At 40.2% G+C, this 20,524-nt stretch overlaps 1 protein-coding gene across 4 annotated transcripts in view; it reads left to right on the top strand.

Moving 5' to 3' along the window:
• Positions 1-5,210: 5,210 nt before the first annotated feature.
• Positions 5,211-20,524, top strand: part of LOC136857941 (uncharacterized) — a 289,038-nt gene continuing 273,724 nt past the window's right edge. For 2 of the 4 annotated variants that reach the window (XM_068225372.1, XM_068225369.1), the window contains exons 1-2: positions 5,918-5,949; positions 6,390-6,516. The gene's annotated coding sequence lies outside the window, so the exon portion shown is untranslated. Of the gene's footprint in view, positions 5,357-5,917; positions 6,174-6,389; positions 6,517-20,524 lie in introns of those variants that run through there. The other 2 variants (XM_068225370.1, XM_068225371.1) reach the window with 2 other exon arrangements.

Raw genomic sequence — 20,524 nt, 5'->3', positions numbered from 1 at the left:
AGGTCAGGCCACTAGGAGCGCCACTTTCGACTTGTTTTCCATTTTAACAAGACTAAATCCGGAAGTGTCGCGTATTGTCTCTAGTGTATTGGTGCTACCCCTAACTTCTCCCGAGCGCGTCAAGTTTCTGTAACCCTGCGAGGTGCTTACGCCAGAGAAATTGTTGCCAAGATCGAATTTCGTTTCTACCAGAGAGTAGAGTACTCAGAGTGGGCGTTAACAGTTCATGTCGTCGTGAAAAAGTACGACAAGTTGAGAATTACGGGTAACTACAAACCCACTCTCAACCCGCGGATCATCATCGATGAACACCCAATGCCGAAAGTGGAGCACCTGTTCAACCGGATGCGCGGCGCCACCCCTGCCACCTTGACGTCACGGACGCGTACACTCATCTCGAGGTTGATGATGAATTCAGCCGCGCCCTCACGCTCAACACTCCAACCCATGGCCTGATTCGCCCAACTCGTGCTGTCTACAGAGCAGCCAACAACCCCGCCATCTGGCGGCGGCGAATGGACACTGTTTTGCAGAACCTCCCAAGTGTCGTACGTTTCTTTGACGACACCATTGTTTTTGCCGATAGTTTTGCAAACCTGATAGAGGCCCTCACCGCTACACTGGAACGCTTTCGCCAAGACGGCCTGAAGCTCAACCGAGCCAAGTGCAGCTTTGCTGAACCTGTCCTGAAAGCTCTACGCCACAAGATCGATGCATCAGGCATCCATAAGTCTGACCCGCACATCCGAGCTGTACGATATGCACCGAAACCTACGACTCCAGAAGAACTTCAGTTGTTTCTGGGTATAGCGACATATTATAGCGCCTTCATCCATAACCTGTAACAAGAGATCGACCACTAAGCGACTCGCCACTTCATGTTGATCACAGATTACAAGCCCCTGACACAGATCCTGCACCCAGAGAACTCACTACCTCTCCTGTGCATTAGTCGCATGGCCAATTATGCCGACTACCTCGCATACTTTAACTACGCTGTGTCTTTTAAAACTTGGAAGCAAAGCGCTAACGCTGACTACTGCTCCAGAGCGCCGTTACCATCGACTGTTAATAAGATCCAAAATTCAATCGCGCACCAGAGGGAAGAGACAGAGGATTACGATGATTTTGAATTATTTACAGTTCACCAGACGCAGCAGTTACCCGCCAAAGCCGAAGCAATCGCACGAGAGACGAGGAAGGAACCTCATCTTGGCAGAATTGTCAAACTTCTGGAAGGAGACCAAGATCTCACTCGCCATGACTTCAATGCACCCGAGGCGAAATACACACTCGCCGCCAAATGCTTGATATTTGAGCACAGAGTAGTAGTATGAAGGGCATGGTTCTTGTCAACAATAACCCTGGAGTAAATTTTGAAATCACAGCAGGTGTGAAGCGAGGTTGTGTGATAGCTCCCACTCTGTTCTCGATATTTGTTGGGACTATACTTCATCTTGTTGATGGGAAACTGCCAAAAGGCATACAAATTGAATACAGGACTGATGGAGGTTTATTAAATATCAGTAGACTACGAGCCAAGACCAAACATTCCACTACATCCATCGTTGAACTTCAGTATGCTGATGACAATGTTGTTCTTGCAAACTCTGAACAAGATTTATGAGCAATCTTAAACATAATCACAGCAATAGAACCAGCTTTTGGGTGGTTAGGCCGTGTGCATAATGCAGAGTTTCGTCCAGACGTGCCATTTGGACTCATCAGCTGGAATGGCACGCCCCTCCAGGACTCTGCATAGCAGAGGCAGACCAAACTGTGTGGCTCCGCCGAGTTAGCAAATCAAGTTTGCTAACCTGCTAAAGGAGAAAAGATTTCTCCGTTCAAAAAAAAAAATGCTCCCCCATTGGAGATACAACATCAAAAAAGGCTTTCACAGCCGCAGATCTTATAATCACAGCAATAGAACCAGCTTTTGGGTGGTATTGACCTAAGCCTTAACATCCAAAAGACGCAGATCTTTTACCAGCCTGCACCCAACTCCACCTCCGTGTGTCCTACAATTACAGTTCAAGGCAAAGTTCTGAAGAACATAGAACATTTCCCATACCCTGGCAGTCATCTCTCAGCAAATGCAAATCTTGATGATGAGATTGAACATCGCCTCAAATGTGCTAGTATGGCTTTTGGTCGTCTTCGGGTAAGGGTCTTTGATAATCATAATATGAGCACTCAGACCAAGCTTTATGTGTACCAAGCTACAGTTATACAATCTCTTACATATGGATGCGAAACGTGGACTACCTACAGAAGGCACAAACGATGTCTTGAAAAATACCATCAAGGTTGCCTGGGAAGGATCTTGAGGGTGAAATGGCAAGATCGGCGCGCTAACATCAGTGTTCTGGAAGAAGCTAACTCCACTAATATTGAGGCCATGATTATCAAGCACCAACTTCGCCGGACAAGCCACATCGTTGGCATGCCCGAATTCCGTCTCCCAAAAGAAAATTATGTACTCCCAACTAAAGGATTTTCATAGAAAACTTGGAAGACCACAAAAGCGTTAAAAAGATGCGCTAAAAACCAACATGAAAAAGTGTTAAATCAAAATTAACAACTGGGAAGCTACAACACGTAACCGCAAACTCTGGCGTCGTAATGTCTGGGAAGGAACTCAGCGCTTCGAGCAAGACAAGCGCAATGCAAGAAAACAACGTAAGCTCATGAAGAAAAACAAACTACACAGCCAGTGCCTAACAGAACAAATGTGTGTCAAAAATGCGGAAAAATCTGCGGTTCTAGGATTGGCATCTACAGTCACTTAAGATCTCACAAAAGTAAGCTCTTCAGGAAGACAATCATACTCGTCTCCGAGGGATAGCCCATCAGTAGTCCCGCCTGCACTTCGAGATGCCATCCTCAACGACCTGCACGCAGCTCACATCGAAATCGTCAAAATGAAGGGAATGGCACGTTCCTTCGTGTTTTGGCCAGGCATCGACTCCGACATTGAGAAGATCGCGAAATCCTGCACCAGATGCACAACCCATGTACATGCTCCACGCAATTCCGCGAGCATCACTGGGAGTACCCGAAGGCACCGTGGGAATGCATCCACATCGGCTATGCAGGCCCAGTAGCCGACACCATGTTTCTGATTGTTGTAGACGCCTACAACAAGTGGCTCGAAGTCATGCCGACGACCTCCATGACAGCAGCAGCAACAATCGCCCTGATTGACGACTTCTTTACAGCGCACGGCACTCCGGCACCGTCGTCTCAGACAACGGTAGGCAGTTCATCGCAGAAGAATTCAAGGCCTACCTGTAGAACAGTGGTGTGAAGTACCACAAGGTTACAGCGCAGAAACCATCCATCAACTAATGGCCAAGCGGAACGGTATGTCCAAACAGTGAAGGACGCGCTCTACGCTATGAAGATCACCAAGGGAACTCTACAGACCCACCTGAACGAGTTCCTTCGGCAATTGCGAAAAGCGCCGCATTCTACCACGGGACAATCTCCATCTCAACTATTTCTGGGACGAGAAATTCGGACACGTCTCAACCCGGCGAGACCCGAAGATGTTCGCATTAGAGTCTGCGAAAAACAGAAAGCGGAAATGGACTCGACGTTCCGCACACTCGAAGCGGGACAGTCTGTTTAGTTCCTATCTGGCAACCCGAATCTGCACAAGTGGCTTCCCGGTACCATTGCAGCTCGCATTGGAAATCTTCATTACGAGATCAACCACCAGGGATCACAAATAAAGCGCCACATCGACCAAATTAGGCAATTTCCAGGAACATAGGCGAACAGAGAGCCCGGAACCGACTTCTGACGGACCTGTCGAAATTCTACCTAGGTCACGACGTGTTCGGTTCTTCCAAGCACCAGCTACTGCACCACCAGTCGAGAGGATGCTACAAGTGATCCGTAAAAACCGAACATCAACACCAGTTACACCGGCTACCCGAGTCATACCGCGCAGATCTACACGCACACGTCGCAGACCAGTAAGATTCTCACCGTAGACATAGTTACTACAATTTAAGGAAGGGAGGGAATGTTGTGTATTCAAACTCTGTGTAACAAATGCTATTTCACACCCGACAGTTGGCAGTATGGTGGACTAAGAGAGACTAACCATGAGTTTTGTTCTTCCCTGTACTTGTCTGTAGTTTTATCCTCTAAATACATGGATTCTCTAATCAGTTTGTGTTATTTATCAACCCATAAATACAAAAATAATCATAACTAAGTACCTAATTTTAATCCCCGTTAGACACGTCATAAAAATCAGTGGATTAACATACCGTAAAACGTAAAAGGCCGATGACCTTCGATGTTAGGCCCCTTTAAACAACAAGCATCATCATCATCATCATCAAAGGAAAAGGCTAGGAAAGCAACAGATAGGGAATCTGCCACCTGGGCAACTGCCCTAAATGCAGATCAGTATTGATTGATTGATTGATTGATAACACACCGTACCGTAATAATTCTTGCTTTGTTTACATCGAGCCGTTTACAGTACGGTACACATATTACTACAGAAAATACAGTTTTATAGATACTGTTTTGTAATATTATTTATTGTAAGCACTGTACCCTATATATTATGTTGACATTACAGCAATGTACATTCACTCTTTGAAACAAGACTCATGCCTCCATGTGCATGCACCAAAACAGTGACGTTATCCGTGGGCAACTGTCAACAGTAGAAACCAAGTAATCTACCGAGTTGGTTATGCTATACCGTTGCCTACACAAACTCTTTATACTTTCCCGCACAACGTGCGGATCTATTCTCTTTGGTGCGGATAACCGCACTTTTCTTGGTTATGTGTGCAAGCCTATTCGCCATGAAAAAGAAAATAATATATTGTCCTACAACAGGATACAGTGCATTCAATATAAGTCAAAGCGGAATGTTCTAATTATTACTTAACCAGATAACTATACGTAATTTAAGTCCTGCATTCCTCACAGCATTTTATCATTTGATTCGGTAATTAAGGCCCTTTAAAATATTTAGATACCGGTACTGTATTATATCTTCGCATTTTGTTAATCAATTAATAGCGTCTTTTGATTTCAGCAAGCTTATTTTTCGTTCATTTTTTTGTCCTTACTGGGATACTTTAATTCTGTATCGTCTTTGTCTCTTTACGATATTCCATGGATTTATATTGCTTGCATGGGGTTTGTTGATTCACAAAAGGGGATTGTGTGACAGGTTTTCGGCAGAAGGATGGATGGTCAAGTTGACCTTTGACCTCAAGAAATATCTTTTTATGTGTTTATCACGACGTAGAAACGTCACGTCGTAACAGCTGGAAACATGACCATTGGCTTATGACGTGGTTTATATCTTACTTACAATACGGTACTCTTCTATAATATGTTTCAGCAGTAAAACCAGTGCCTCCTTTTGAAACAATTATGATCATCAGCTGTGGAATGCGTTAACTTAGTTATAATGCCTTACAGGATTATACTGAAGCGATAAATATGAACTGTGAAGAAGAAAGTACACGGTGTTCCCTAAAACCTAAAGCTTTGTTTATATGCCCTGATTGCTTATATGAATTACGCGATGGGTATGGGAAAAGTACTGTAATGTGGGTTTCATTAATCCCACTGTTGTACATTTATCCTTACGGAGAAGAAAATTTTTTCATTTAATTATTACCTGCAATCGAAACTATCAAATGGTTGACCTTCATTGCTTAAGAAGAATAGTAATTTTGGGTCGGTCAAATTAACTACAGTTATTATCTTGGGATTCTTTTCAAATTCTATAAATTAGTGAAATAATTACCTTTCAATATAAAGGCAGTAGTTTGATATTCGATGCTTTCGAGTGCCCCTGTGACATTAGTTATACCTCTTCTATTAGCCGCATATATTCAGTCATTCGCCATTCATCGCCATTTTGTTTAGCTTGTGTATTTACGATGAAAATGGTTCGGTTTTCAGGTAAACATTGTGTTGTTCGCATTATAGTATTTTAATGTTCATTAGCTGAAGAGCAACAAGGAATACATTTTCTTCTCGATAGTATCATACACTCGAGTGTGCCTTGAAAAGCAATGTTTATTTAGTGAAGATCTCGTTCGGAAAGAAAGCAATAACCGGAAGTTTACAGCCATCAGTTATTATTGTGGATGTAAATAAGAGGCGTCTTTAGGATGAAAGATGTGGTTAGTGACCTATAAATAATTAGAGAATGATTGTGAAATATACAATTCGAAATTTCGTTCCAAATGCAGTTTTGTGTGGCGAGTTGTAGCTCTGTATGAAGAAGAATCAAAATAGCTAGGTTTAGCTGGCTTTTTTTAAAAATAGTTTCGAAGACGTGTGAGTGACATTCCAGTTTACATTTATTTGATCTCTTTAATACTGGAATCTGTTTTCAGGTTGTATAACAGTAATGAGCACAAGAAATACGACGCGAAATGTGATACTTTTAAATGGCAGGAGTAAATCTTCGGAATATTAACATCCATTTGATCTGATGCATGTTTTCATCGTCCATCATGAAAGGTAAGGTTAAAATATTTAATTTGCTTGAAGGTACAGTGAACTTCCTTGGCATATCATTTTTAACCATAGATCTTTGTCTCTGGAGCTGGTTTACAAACGGGCTTGCTGTCTAATTTGGCGATAGGTCAGTAATTTTAATAATGCGTACTATTCTTAATTTGCTCACATTCTATTCACATTTCACTTCCACTTGTTCTCAAACAGTGATAGTATGTTTGCTGAAATAATTTGTTTATACACATTATATATTCGCTCGGTTTGTCTTGTGTGGACCATTACAGATTTTTTCTTTGTTTGCCTATCTACAACTCGAGCAGGTAAAGGTACTGGCTAGGCCTATGTACAGTGAAATTTCTTGAAGCTGACCATACGATAGATATAGGTCTTTAGTGGATTGGTCTTCTTAAAGGGAATATCATAATACTAATACTGCTATGACGCTACTGTTACTGTCACTGCTACATTATACATTGCAAAATTTGGATTTTAACGTGGTGGTTTGAAATGTACACTCTTACTTTTTCAGAATAATAGGACATACATGGACAACATTTGCTAATTGTAAGATTTAATTTGCATGTACATAAAGTACTGTACAATGTACTTCACAAATTGTTCTTCAGGTAAGGCGTTTGACATCTCTTTCTCTTCCTTCAAATGTTTATTAACTGCAGTATTTTTATGTTCTTTCTCCTCCTCGTATAGCAAGTGTATCAGTTTTTGAATCTCAAGTTCCCAGGCAAGAGACTGGTGCCTCGTAATACTTTCCAGTACCTCATTAAGAGGGATTGGCTCTTATGTCAGGTGTACCATCTTCACCATTACCTTTCTGTTCATCAGATTTAGGCTCCAGATTAATTTTCACAGCCATTTCATCTCAATGTTCCCCATCATTGAAACTTGACATCTCTTCATTGGTTGCAGAAATGGTATCAACTTCAACATCTGCAGCACTGCACAGTTGACTCGGCTCACTTAGCTCTACATCTTCAACACTACGGTCTTGAGTATCCACATTATCCAAAGGCTTAAAGGCGAAATGAATTTTGCACTTCATTGCAGTTTCTGGTTTTGCTTCTCTCCAGGCAGTTTTCGTCCAGTTTACAGCATTAGCTACTGTTACAGATTTAGTTAGTTTTTATGTTAACCCATTGTCATGCAAATATTTTCCTTGAGAAATGTATCTTGGAATGCGATTGCTTTTCTACATTTTATGTTATGGATGCTAAAATGGTTACAAAAGCATACTGCATCAAACTAACAACATTTTGGGTTAGAGTTTAACTTACTACAATTAACTGAAGTCTTTTAGGCCTTGAAATATCCATCCACGTGGAGGGCAACTTTGCATTTGTTGCACTCGAAGCAAGATTCCTTCCTGATTCCATGCTCAAAACAGACTTCACATCTCCTTGATGTGGCTGATTTACTTGCTGTAGGAGCAATCGTTTCGGGAAAACGACACCAGTGCCATCCCTGTAGACTCAAGCCGCGTATACACTTGAGCATTCGCCCCGAATGAGCACGCGTTTGCCCAGCCCGATCTGAATGTTGTCGGTACCTCAAAGTGAGCATATGCTCTGTTCGTGCTCAGTGTGGACGGTTGATGAGAAGTGGGGTAGCCCGAACAGTATGAGCCCATTGCTTCCGCTATCACTATGCATATGCGATCTCGCTCATGCAAGTGAAGTGAAGGAAAAGTGTGAAAGATAATTTCAAGTTAAAATGGAATTGTTCCAGGATAATTTTCTTATCCTCCTGGGATACTACCACAAGTATCCTGTTCTGTGGAACCCCAAGGACGTGTTCTATTACAATACCTTCACATAGTCCGGCTCCATGGCTAAATGGTTAGCGTGATGGCCTTTGGTCACAGGAGTCCCGAGTTCGATTCCCAGCAGGGTCGGGAATTTTAACCATCATTGGTTAATTTCGCTGGCATGGGGGCTGGGTGTATGTGTCGTCTTCATCATCATTTCATCCTCATCACAATGAGTAGGTCACCTAAGTGAGTCACATCAAAAGACCTGCACTTGGCGAGCCGAACATGTCCTCGGACACTCCCGGGACTAAAAGCCATTTCATACCTTCACATAATCCTTTAAGCAGGCTGCGATGGCTTGGCACACTTCAGGTATGATTCTGCCAATGGCTTGTTTCAAAATTTTGAAGAGGTACTGCAAACTCGTGTAAGAGTCTCCTGTAGCCAGAAATAGCAGTTTCACAGCTAGGTGTTCCTCGGGAGATATGGCTTTCCTAAGTGTTATGTCCTCTCCCTCAGTTGTAGCCCTGATACTATGCAATATCCATTCAAAATCCTCGCATGACATTCTCGTAAAATTTTTAAAATTGTCATATGTTTCATGTCCGATTGTTTTTAACAATTGAGCATTGCGTCTCTCTTCATAGAGTTTTCTTTGTCACCACCGCTTTCTCCTTTTTGTTTTCAAAGAATGCGATAAATACATATAACAATAACTGGCGACGATCGATTTTCGATTCACCATTGTAGCCTCAGGTCAGGCAAAACACTACACTACACCTAAACTCAGACGGTGTTCTCGGTCCGCACGAGGTCCGAACACAGTGGAAACTTGCTCAACAGATTGGATTGCGGGTCGTGCTTGTGCGCTCCCGCATCGGCAACGCATGCTCATTCGGGGCGAATGCTCAAGTGTATACGCGGCTTCATTGGTGTGCTATCTTGAGATGGACCTCCTATAGTGGCATAATCAGGAAGGGTGACAACTTCCCTAATTTTATTTGCATATGCATTGGTTTCCTTGCAAATTCCCTCCCAAAAAGTGTCAGTAAGGAACTGACTCACATCCTCATATTCTGTAACATTATCACCCAGCAGCCTCCTGACTACAGTATTTAGCTCCCGAACAACTGCACACGCATTGCCTGTCGGAAAATTACTGGCCAAACTCCATTTTTAATTGTTCGATGTGGTGAGGTTATGTACAAAGTTATCTTCATCCTCACTATTACTTTCACGAGCGGAATCACAGTTCTGAGACACACTATCACTGCTAAAACTACTATCAGATAATTCCGAGATATCATCATTCATCACCACTATCAAGCAGAAATTGCAGAATTCTTTCTCGTCCTCTTTGCGATGTTTACACGACATCTTGCTCGGTGGTAGCATTCATTTCATGAACAAGATGACCAACTTTAGAAGCAAAATAAACATTGACAAAATAGCCTTTGGATATTAACATTGGTATGTAAACCCACTAGAACTGTCTAGGAACATAATTCTAAAGTACAACATCACAGTCAAAAGAAATCGGTAGTCAGACAGATGTATTTCCGACTTGAGTACACGAGGACGGTTGTACCCATCATTACACGTTAATGAATGTGGAACTCTTGACAGCTGTACGCGTCATTGTAGCAGAATAGGTTAAAGACTTGAGCAGCCCCCTTGGTGTTCTTTGACAGGAGTAGATTGTGTGTCAACACCGGGTTTCACTTTCTCTCTACATCATCATCATCATCACAATCATCCAGGCGTCCAGGTTCCCCATGAGCGTCAGCTAGAAAGACGTGCACTAAGTCTTTCCAGAGGTGGTAAAACTTTACCAGAGGTGTGCAAAAGTGAGGTTAGGAATCCAACATTGGGCAAACCTATAGAGTCCGTACCGCAATGTTAGTAACACAAGGCACCACCGTGTGGCGCACACAAAGTGACTGTCCTTTGTTTAATACTTAGGTGTCCACTAGTAGCGCTGAGGTAAGTAGAAGTGAGTTCAGTAGTGCTGCTACCAACTGTTGATGGTTGGTTTGATATGCCTGTCGAAGGCAGTGTGGGCTCGAAGGGGCCACTGTTCTCATGACAGAGATTGGCCTGTATGTGCAAAGATAGTTTCAACTACTAAATTACCTTTTTTCTTGCCGTGCGGACAGTATGCGCCGCGGCCGTAGATAAACCCTCTCAAAGGGAGTGTAGCCGTGAAGGGCCACTATTGTCATGACAAGAGTTTGGCCTGGATGTGCAAAAATACGTTAAAGCTAATAAATGACCTTTATTTCTTGCCGTAAGCCTCAAGATTGAAGGAGGAATTGAGAAAGTGTAAGGTCTCTTTCTTTTGCAGTGTTTGGTAACGTCGGCCAATGCCCGGTAACGTCGGCCAATGCCCGTGATCTTTGGCAGAAGCAATGGATAATGGCATCTGGACCACTACTTTAAGTTATAAAAGGAAATATAATTCTAGGGGCGGGTGGGTTGGACCCTGGCAGGCGTAATGAACACCTCTCTCCTCCAGAATCATTTCTAGATAAGAGTAGCAGCTTTGGAATTAGCATATCGTGTAATAATTCTTGAGGGGCGGACTCTATATTTCAACCCCATTGATCTGGTCAGGTTAGTTTATTGACTATTGATAAGACCATTTGTCTGGGGGCAAACAAAGGTTAAAGCTGCAAAATGGCCCGCAGGCTTGCAGCAGTAATCATTGATCTAGGCTTATCCATCGTATCCATCGAATGTCATGATATTTTCCATCTTAAATGGAAAATGATCATTGTTTCAAAGTAAATCAAGAGACGCATTAGGTGAGGCTAAATTTTCCATCTTAAATGGAAAATGATAATTGTTTTAATGTAAATCAAAAGTCGCATTAGGTGAGGCTAAATAAATAGGCCTAGTGTCTACACCCTAGTGCTGAATCGGTCGACCTCAGCAATTTTCGAGATTCGTACTGGCAACCTTTGAAACACAAACCATGAATCGCTTAAGCATCGTTGTGCGACATCTGGCGTACACTTTAGGTACTAGTACGGTTGTCAAAAACATATGTGGCCTTTCAGGCGTTCGCTCAATTAACCAGCGCTTCGCCTTAGGTCTGACAATAGACTCATCAGAGTGGGATGTGTCAGACCCTACCCACTGACGCTGGGGTGTATGCAGGTGAACTTATCAGAATGTTTAGACAGCAAAGCCAAACTATTGAATTCATGCTAGGAACAAGATTCACATCAAGAAATGTTATATAATGTGTATGTGACACAGTTATTGGCTTAAGATAATAACGGTTTAGAAACTTCATATCGATCGATCATATTCTTGATTGAGTTCAGATTTCATTTTCATTCAGTTGGCAGCACTACCAGAACCAGGACAGCTCCCTCCTTACTCCTCACCCCCCGTACACAAATGCACGAAGATAAAGTGTGCCAATAATACATACATACATACGTTGCAGTGTACATTAGAAGTTAAAAAAAAAACTTTCTTCAGCTTGTCCCAGATATTTCTGAGATCATTGGAGCCACCTAGGCTCAATTTGGTTTTGGCCAGGGGTTTAAGGCTGGATGCCCTTCCTGACGTAAAGTGATTCTTGAGATGAAACTCTCGACCCAGAATTGACCGGAATTCGAACCTCAGCCTTCCGGGTGGGAAGCCAGCAGCTAAGCCACTGAGCTAATCATGCCACCCATACATTTTTTGGAGTATATATTGGAATTTTATGATTGGAAGTTTTCTAATCTTTGTCGATCTGTGGACTTTCGACCATAATTAATTAATTAACTAGCTGATGTACCCATGCTTCACTACGGGATTCTCAGAAAGACTATCTTGGTGGTTTTCCTACCTGAAGTCGTCAGGAATGTAGTGATTAAAAGCAATGTTATATAAAATACTCGATCAAATTAATAAACCGCACGTTTTCTCACGTTTAACGAACAGTACTACGGTGCTGACCTAACAGTCCAAAGTTCCAGTGCTGCAATGACCAGACCGCAGACAGCCGTGAACACTTCTCTGCCATTATTCCGTTAAATATGCACACTGCTCATTCCAATCAGTACCTCAGAGTAGGAATTGAATAGCTCGAATGCTATGATGAATCAGTTCATTACGTATCAGTAGTATCAGAAATTTATCTAACTCCCCAGCTAATTCCCGCCAGTTTTTAGGCAGGCTGTTATATTCGCTACAACCGGGTAAGTTAGTTGTGCGGTTAGGGGCGCATAGCTGTGAGCTTGGATCCGGGAGGTAGTGGGTTCGAACTCCACTGTCGACAGCCCTGAAAATGGTTTTCCGTGGTCTACAATTTTCACACTAGGAAAATGCTGGGGCTATAACGTAATTAACGTAGGGGCTGCTTCCTTCCCACTCCTAGCCCTTTCGTATCCTATCGTCGTCATGATCCTATCTGTGTCAGCACGACGTAGAGCAAATATTTTTTAAAAAAACTCGGTAAACAGCAGTAATCTCATCTATCGGAGATGAATGGCAACAGAGACACAAAGCAAATCACAACAAACAATGGTCAATGTAATGTTATTGTTGATCAATGTTATGAGCTTTCTGTATTATAGGCCTTCGCATTCAGTTTTCTTTCGACTCTGTAATATAAGGCTGTCTTATAAAATTAATTATAGCATAGACTGTAGTTTCTTATTCCCTGACTTTACATGCCGATTTTCATTAAATTCTGTTTACCCATTTTCTCGTGACGGCGCTGATATGATCTTTGCAAAAAAAAAATCCATATTCATGAATATCTCCGTTATCATAGCTGGTATAGTCATAATGCATAAGTCATAAATGATTGAAAATTTAATACTATGTAACTTTATTTAGGTATATAGGAATTGTCAATAAGACCACTAATAACATAATATTCGAGAATTAAATTTTGGGCCTGCCCCTAAACTACCATTTCGCTCAGCATGAATAAAGTTATTTATGTCCTAGATTGTAGCGACTTATTCCCCGACTTTGTGTACCGATTTTATTTACGATGGGACAACTAATAATAAATATTTGAGAGTTAAATTTTACGCCTTCCCCTGAACTACCATTTCTCTCAGCGCGAATAAGATTATCTGTGGCGTAGATTGTAGCGACTTATTTGCCGACTTTGCATACCTATTTTAATTAAGATGGGACCACTAATAACATAAATATTTATGAATAAAATTTTAGGCCTTCCCCCAAACTACCATTTCTTTCAGAGTGAATAAGATTATTTATAGTTTATATTGTAGCGACTTATTTTAGAACTTTACATACCGGTTTTCATTAAGATAGAACCACTAATAACATAAACATTTGAGCATTACATTTTAGGCCTTCCAATAAAGTACCATTTTTCTCAGCGTGAAAAAGATTATTTATGGCCTAGATTGTAGCAACTTATTCCCGGACTTTCATTAAATTCTCTTCAGCCGTTTTCTCATGATGCGTGTACATACAGACAGACAGAAATTGCGGAAGTGCGGCCAGTATCCAGTATTCGGGAGATAGTAGGTTCGAACCCCACTATCGGCAGCTCTGAAGCTGGTTTTCCGTGGTTTCCCATTTTCATACCAGGCAAATGCTGGTGCTGTACCTCAATTAAGGCCACGGCTGCTTCCTTCCCACTCCTAGCCCTTTCCTGTCCCATAGTTGCCATAAGACCTATCTGTGTCGGTGCAATGTAAAGCAAAAAAAAAAAAAAAAATTACGGAAAATAAAATAATGCATTTCCTTGTTACTATGGACATGACTGATACAGAAATACAAATCCTTTTTAAATTTTGAGCAATGTACAGACAAATCTTTTATTTTATTTATATAGATTGTCAATAAGACCACTAATAACACAAATATTCGAGAATAACATTTTGGGCCTTCCTCTAAACTACCATTTTGCTCATGAATAAAGTTATTTATGGCCTAGATTGTGGCGACTTATTCCCCGACTTTGTATACTGATTTTATTTACGATGGGACAACTAATAACAGATATTTGAGAAATACATTTTAGACCTTCCCCTAAACTACCATTTCTCTCAGCGTGAGTAAGATTATTTATGGCGTAGATTGTAGTGACTTATTCGCTGACTTTGCATACCTATTTTAATTAAGATGGGACCACTAATAACATAAATATTTGCGAATAAAATTTTAGGCCTTCCCCTAAACTACCATTTTATTCAGAGTGAATAAGATTATTTATAGTTTATATTGTAGCGACTTATTTTAGAACTTTACATACCTGTTTTCATTAAGATAGGACCACTAATAACATAAAAATTTGAGAATTACATTGTAGGCCTTCCCCTAAACTACCATTTATCTCAGCTTGAAAAAGATTATTTATGGCCTAGATTGTAGCGACCTTTTCCCAGACTTTAATACCGATTTTCATTAAATTTCCTTCAGCCGTTTTCTCGTGATGCGTGTACATAAATACAGACAGACAGAAATTACCGAAAATTAAAAAAATGCATTTCCTTGTTACTATGGATATGTTTGATACAGAAATACCATCCTTTTTAAATTTTGAGCAATGTACAGACAAAACTCTTATTTTATATGTATAGATTGTATTATTGGTCCAGGGGTCATACTATTTTTGGTTAAATATATTATTTAGTCTTAGGTCTCGCAATTTTCATAAAATATACTCATATTCTTCACTAAAGAAGGTTATAATATTCTCAACACTTTTCACCTCCATTTTTCGCTTTGAACTGTGTTCTACTCATGATGGACAAAGATATTCAGAATTCACATACATTGCACTCAACATTCGTTGGTGCCAGCCCTGAACCCCAAGAGACAGGTAGCAAAAGACGACACGATCAGGCGTAATGTCACAGAAGAAATTTGTGTCTGTAGCGAAATAGTAGTCCTATGTATATTTCTCTTACAATAATTGTTATAATCATATCTATTGAGCCTCATTTAATTTGACTCTTGATTTACCATAACACTATAGCCTAACTATCTTCCATTTAAGACAGAATTAATTATCATAAAACTTAGACAATTGTAACAGCTAACCACTGATTAAGTAACAACAAACATAATATTTGAAAAGGAAAAATAAAGAAGACACGTAGTGTCACTGTGGCACTGAAAATATTATCACAAAAGTGAAAAAGAGCAAGCTAAGTCATGTGGCGAAAGCATTGCTAAAAATGTGACTTTTGTGTGGTTTGCAGACACATTAGCCTTTATGCATTCTTATTGAAGGCATATATACATGTAATATATTTGTTTGTGTGTATTATTACAGCGTGATTTTCAGTCCGACAGGTAATAGTTAATTTCAAGAAGGGAGCTGAATTATTTACACCAGGCAGATGCCAAAGAATAGGGTTTTAGTAATGCATACATCAAAATAAAGACAGAAATATAACTTATAAATTAAATAGAGTGAGGGGGTGAAAGAGTGTTTATTTCCTTAACCCGTTAACTGGGGAGCGCGCGATATGATAACTCCGTTCTGGTGGGGACGAATTTTCGTAACTTCAAAAATACTCAAATTCAAGAAACCTTCCTAATTTTGAAATACTTGATAATAAAATGCTACGTATATCCTAATCCTGATATATAAAGTGATTTTTCGCCTATTTGTTAATATTTACGGGTGTTTTAGTTTTGGAGTAAAAACGACCTAAGTCTCGTACTAACGTCTGTATGCTACAGATATTTCTTTTTGGAATATCTTTATTTTTATATTAATTTCAGGAAAATTAGAAACATATACACTGCAAATACACTATCATTAACTAATGTACAATTTCTGAAATAAATACCGCAGTTGAGTAAAATACATTTCATGCAGAGTTTGCAATCGCAGTAATAAGTTGAGAATAAGTACTTACAATGGTAGCCTGGTACTGATTGTCTTCTCACAGTAACTACTTCTTTATCGCAGTGAATTTACACATCAGGACTGATTTCACTAATTATATTATTTACACTATTCACACAGTTTGCATCTCGCGCACTGTTTTTACTCATCTTGCATGTGATAACCACAGAAGCACGGAGCTGCACAGAGAGTGACATAGCAGTCGCTGCACCTGTAGATTTTTTCACGTCTCTCACTTTTCGCCAAACACACCACGCACCTCTTCACACCATGCTACATTTTTCCCAATGGTGGATTCAGGAAAATGCCTACCGCTGAATCTTTCTGTGGGAGCAGCTGGAAGTGGTCTAACTGAAAGGACAGGCATTGCTTCAACGGGGGTTGAACCTGCCTACTTTCCGAGGATTTTATCGATGCGGTGAATTCTGAACTGCAGGTGATCGAATTTTCCTCCATGTTGTTGGAAAATGAAGAATGAATTGAATACCACGAGGTCCAGAAGATACCGGAAAATTTTCTGGTAATATTTCTTCATCCGCTTCCTTGCTGTGAAGTACGTAATGACGTACTGATCAGATAGATCCACTCCCCCATTGAATCATTGTAGTCAATGCAAACTACAGGATTCTCTTTGGTTTCATCATTTCCTCTGATAGGGACAGTTCGCATTTCAGCTCGTGGATACTACTGAGCATGCAAACGTCTCTCTTGTCCTTCCATTTTAAAACCATGAGTTTCTTTCGATAAGCAGCTGTTACCTCTCATTTCTTCAGGTTTTTACTCATAAGTTCCTTAGGGAGATTTTTCTGTTGGTCGTTACTGTACCCACTGCATCAGTATCAAGGTCATTCAACATTAAAAAACTTCATATCTGATCCGTATTGAAAGGAGATAACATACAGTAAAGGGAAATTTGCTTTTTCCACCTTTTTTCATTACATAATATGTTGTTAATATAATCACAACATTTTTATTTGGTACCCGTTTCGGTGTCTATGGACACCGTCATCAGCTGAAACAGGTTGCATGAACAAAGATATACAAGTATGTAGTACATATAATAGACCCTTAGTAATAAGTGACATTGATAGGAAGAAGTAAAAATACAATGCTTAAAAGAATATAAACAAGTTATGTGTTAGTTGGTCAAAGTATAAAATGTAAGGGAAGATATTAACAAATGTTTAAAGACTTGATCACTTTGGAATGGTTAAAAAGTCACAAGCGTAGCACTGCTAAACACTAGGTGAAAATAAAACACGGACATCTAAAAACTGGCATAGGATGCAGTCCTTCCACAGAGTATTGATAATAAAGTAACGTAAGTAGGTTTGATAGTGGCTTGTAACATCAGCTCATAAAAAGAAGCCGTCATTTATGAGGTACTCAAAGAAGTGGATCATATTGCAGGCAAAGAGAAAGTGATAATATGGCCAGAAAGTTCTTGATCCAATCCGGAACCTGAAGTATTAAAAAAAAGTTAAGAGTTAAAATGAGATATTGAAAATAGGGGAAAACACTATAAAATTAAGTAGGAGACTCACCCCAAACGGTCTGATGTATGCGTGGATAGTGGCAAGGAGCAAGTGCTAGAGTTTGCTAGAAGCATAGAACATTGTAAAGGGAGCGAAAGGGCGGGTCAGGAAGGGGGAGGGGAGGGATGATGGACGGGGCGGAGTCAGGTGGGCATGGTAGGGAATCAGGGTGGAGTGGGGGACTATACATCACATGTTATCACTAGAGACGAGAATTATAGGCACTAAAAACAGTTAAAATAGGCAGGCATATAGGCTCTTAAATTAGCCAAAATAGGCATTTAAATAGGCACTAACGTGTAAAATAGGCATGAAAAAATTACTTGCAATTTAATAACACACTTAATTACTATAAAAGGAATTTACAAGCAACGTTTCAATGTTTTCCGGTAACAATCTTGTTCTCTCATGCATAATGTTTTTGTACTGAGAGAAAGATCTCTCAACATCACATGAAGTGATTGGACAAAACTTCATGTGGTTTTATTTCGCTGACAACGGCTGCCTTCCCAGAGGTTCGGTCAAATCTTCCCCTGACTTATTCCACAATCCTAAATGACTCCACCAGGGCATGCCACTCTTCTCCAACTTGGTGAATGCTCCTGGAAGCTTGTTGAAATTTGAAGATGCTCTGGTTTATGCAGGGGCATATTAGCTCCCAACATTGCAGTGCATAGGTCTGAAGAAAATGGTTGTTGGTCACTGCCCAAAGTGGATTGGTAGAATAGCTGTTGATACAGATTGCTGTACTCGTATCAGATGCATCGCAGTATTCCTAAGTTGATCTATGGGGTATTTTTCTCACATTTAATCTGAAAAATAATAAAATTGATATAAATTACATTGTCCCTATATCTTAAATTTCTACAGTTGGGCTAATTGGCAATAATGCTTAGTATATATCATGCTTTTGTTTCATAAAAAGACTATTAGAGATGATTTTTCTAGAAGTACAAAACTTCAAAGTAGGAACAAGGGAATTAGTAATTTACATGGAAATACGTCCTCAAGGATTTTCAGTTATAATTTGGCAGTATCATGTCGAGTTCACCGGGTGAAAAATATAATAAAAATGAACTTGAAACGATACCGGAGTAGCGTAGAGGAGAGATCCGTCCTTTATGCTTGCCAAGGATCCACCAAGCTGGCCCTTGTAGTATTCTTACTTACATAGAAGAATGAAAACGGAGGCACTGGAAATCTCAGATTTGTGAACATTTTATATGTTTCTGTTCGCCGGGTTTGGTCAGCCGGGTCAGCTGTCATGAAGACTATTTTCTGTTACCTGCAATAGATCCTGCATCATGTGTGCCCACAAGGCCGCCACCCTCGTTGAAAATTAAAAACCGCTTAATTTGAAATTGTCGTGACATGCACGCATAAACTTATTTTTGTCACAATTTAGTAAGACTCTAGAGGGGATGCTAGGAACTTACGCTCCTCAGACTCTTTTCCCCCGTCCCAAGCACAACGGTTACTAACCGGACCTCACCAAACCAGACCAACCGTCTTTTCACTGGCCTGGTCTTGTAAATATAGTCTTGGCAACCTTGTAAAACCCGCTGTGGCATCGTTCAAGCCGGGGCTACATTGGATTTGCACCTGTGTTTCGCGTAGCCTTAGCGGAAGTGTAATAGAATTCACGATCTTTTAAAGGAAGTTTTAAAAATTGCATTTCAGTTGGGGCCTTAGCGAAAGTGTAATAGAATTCACAATTTTTTTAAAGGAAGTTTTAAAAATTGCATTTCAGTTGCAAATCTCTATTTAATAGATGAATCACAGTTCAAAACACCGATTTAATTTCCATCCATTCTGTGACATGAGACCACCGGTGTTCTAACTCCTTGTTCAATAATTTAGTGATTATTTACATTTTAGCAATATAAATTATTGAAAGTTCACAACTAATACAGCATTGCAACGAAAAAGTTGCCACAATACATAAATTAATAGGCCAATATATGCTACAGTGAAATGAGATCATAGTTCTCAATCACAAAAAAGATAAAAGAAACAAAGGAAATTACCTCCTTACAGCAAGCTTGACAGACTGCCCTTCCATCCGTAGCAAAATTGGGATCCCCTGTGATCCACTGCTTCAGCCAGTAGGACTTCGACGATTCTTCTTTGGGCATTGCCGCAAACACACTTCTTCTTCTTCTTCTTCACAATAAATCACAACACGTTTTGAACACAAAGCGTATGCATACAACAGTTCGCATCGAAAGGGAGGTTCAGGGCATATGGGTTGTACAACATAGTTCGACGTTGACTGGTTCTCGCATACGTATTACGAGGTTTGAGGGGTTGAAGGCTTCGAGGTCGAATTGTTCCTTATTTCTCCTGATGGAAATTTCCCTAGAACTATTTCTGGTGACTTCTGAGAATTACCATTTTTGTTCGTGGGGTAAACAGATATTGAGAAAAGAGAAGATAATTCTGTCAAGCACACTAGGTACAATATAATGCACTGAAAGAAAACTGGCTTTTTAAAAATACAGTCAAAAGGCATCAAATAGACAATTATACTCGAAATAGGCACAAACCCCTGAAATAGGCATTTATAAGCAAAATAAAACCAACGAATTATAGCTAAAAAGACCCTGAAATGGATATATATATCTCAAAAGCCTACATTTCTGAACACAGGAATAAAATAGGCAAATTCCCGTCTAGTTGTCACGTTATCCTATCTATCCACGCATACATCAGGCCATTTGAGGCGAGTCTCCTACTTAATTGTATAGTGTTTTGCCCTATTTCCAATATCTAATTTTAACTCTTAAGTTTCGTTTTATATTTCAGGTTCTGAATTGGATCAAGAACTTTCTGGCCATATTATCACTTTCTCTTTGCCTGCAATAT

Source organism: Anabrus simplex, chromosome 1 (assembly GCF_040414725.1).
Source record: "Anabrus simplex isolate iqAnaSimp1 chromosome 1, ASM4041472v1, whole genome shotgun sequence".
Lineage (NCBI taxonomy): Eukaryota > Metazoa > Arthropoda > Insecta > Orthoptera > Tettigoniidae > Anabrus > Anabrus simplex.
Note: the sequence above shows the minus strand (reverse complement) of the source record. Positions and strands in the feature narration are given on the sequence as shown.